Genomic DNA, 2,234 nt, shown 5'->3' with positions numbered 1-2,234 from the left:
CCCCCCCCCCCCTGATTTCAGGTGGGGATGAGTCACACCTGCTAACCCGTGAAACCTGGTCTCATAAAATTCTTTTCCGTCCTACACAAACCCGTACTCATAACAGTCGTATTCAAGATATCACAAGATGCAAAAAAGCAATGCATCAATGCAGCTTATGTCCTTGATTACTCCAAGTGGGAGCCTGTCATCGGCATCAACGATGAAAGTTGAGAAGTACAGCAGAGCTGAACTAGATTTGTGGTGAGTATTTTTTGTTCCCGTGCTTGTGAGTAGCAGTCAAAAATCCCAGCAACTCCCAACATTTCGCTGTCAAAAATCCCAGCAACTCCAACAACAGACGCTTGCGCCAGCGGTAGATCGCCTATATCTCACTCTTATTTCAAGAGTGTAGGACAATAGTAGTTGAAGCAGCTGCCACGGACACAACCGCCATTATGACGATGACGACGACGCCGCCGCCGCCGCCGCCTGTTCGGCCGCACGCCCTCCTCGTGTCCACTCCATTCCAGGGCCACATCAACCCCCTCATGCGCCTTGGCCGGCGCCTGGCCGCCAAGGGCGTGCTAGTCACCTTCACCACCGCCCTCCGCGCAGCCGTCCGCGTGGAGGAGGACGGCGACGGCCACGAGCGCGCGGGGTTCCGGTTCGAGCGCCTGCGCGGCGGCGGGCTATGGGAGCCGGAGGATCCACGGTTCAGCGACGCCGGCGGCATGGCGCGCCATGTCGAGGCCGCTGGACCGGCGGCGCTCAAGGAGCTCATCCGCCGGGAGGCCGAGGCCGGGCGGCCGGTGACGTGCGTCGTGACCAACGCCTTCGTCCCGTGGGCGCTCCGCGTGGCTGGCGAGATGGGCCTCCCCTGCGGCATGCTGTGGATCCAGTCCTGCGCCCTGCTCTCCGTGTACTACCACTACGTGCACTCGCTCGCGGCCTTTCCCGAGGCGGACGACGACGCGTCCGGCCGCTCGCTATTGGCCATCCCTGGGCTCCCGGACCTCGCCATCGACGACCTCCGTCCCCTCCTGATTTACGCCTCCGACGAGGACATGTGGCGAGAGATGCTCTTCGGGATCTCGGCGGCATCCGCGAGAGGGTATCGTGGGTGTTCGTCAACACCTTCGACGAGCTCGAGCACGAGGCCGTCGCGGCGCTTCGCGAGCACCTTCCAGTTATACCAGTCGTCCCTCTCATCGAGCCGGAAATCGATGGGTCCTCCGATGAGGATGACGACGGCTGCATCGCGTGGCTGGACGCACAGGCGCCGCGCTCGGTGGTGTTCGTTGCGTTCGGGAGCCTCGTGAAGACGGACGACGGCGAGACTGCCGAGATAGCGCAGGCGCTTGCCAGCACGGGCCGGCCGTTCCTCTGGGTGATGCGCGACGACAACCGCGCGGTCCTCTTCCAGGGCACCGTGGACGGCCTCACGGCGGCCACCTTGTGCGACAGAGGCAAGCTCGTCCCGTGGTGCAAGCAGGCGCACGTGCTCGCGCACGGCGGGATCGGCTGCTTCGTCACGCACTGCGGCTGGAACTCTACCACCGAGGGGCTCGCCGCGGGCGTGCCGGTCGTTGCCTGCCCGAGGTGGTCCGACCAGAGCATCAACGCGAAATTTCTGGTGGATGTGTACCGACTCGGCGTCCGTACCCCGACGCCGGTGACAAGGGAAACGCTCCATCTATCCATCGAGGAGGTCATGAGCGGGCCGGAGGCGGGAGCGATGCGACTACGAGCGGCCAGCTGGAAGGAGAGGGCGCGTGCGGCGCTGGTCGACGGCGGCTCGTCGGATCACGGCGTCCAAGCTTTTGCTGACCAGATAAAGTAGATCCCAAAGGGAGCGTGCTTCGTGTGCACTAGTACTCCCTCCATCCTAAAATAAATGTCATAGTACAACTTTACACTATAATTAATACAAAGTTAAGACACTTATTTTGTGACGGAATAAGTATTATTTAATCTTCATTGTCTTTGCTATTAGTGGAGTGTGCCGTCATCCTCTCGTGATGGTCATTATTATAGCTTTTCACCGTCTCATACGAACAAGTAACTGATAAGATACTCCCTAATTTTAGTGCATAATAAGAAAATATGAAAAATCATGAGGAAGAGGAAGATCATTGGAAAGAGAATGATGCAATAGGAACCCCACTGTTAACTTTTGTAAATTGTGTAAATGGAGTATATTGCCATTAACTTCAGAACAGAGATGATGCAAATGGAGTAACAGTAGTGAATCA

General features: G+C 58.2%; 1 pseudogene; it reads left to right on the top strand.

The window, feature by feature from the left end:
• Nucleotides 1-415: 415 nt before the first annotated feature.
• Nucleotides 416-1,959, top strand: LOC119276731 (annotated as a pseudogene).
• The last annotated feature ends 275 nt before the right edge of the window (nt 1,960-2,234 follow it).

This window comes from Triticum dicoccoides, chromosome 3B, assembly GCF_002162155.2.
Source record: "Triticum dicoccoides isolate Atlit2015 ecotype Zavitan chromosome 3B, WEW_v2.0, whole genome shotgun sequence".
NCBI lineage: Eukaryota > Viridiplantae > Streptophyta > Magnoliopsida > Poales > Poaceae > Triticum > Triticum dicoccoides.
Note: the sequence above shows the minus strand (reverse complement) of the source record. Positions and strands in the feature narration are given on the sequence as shown.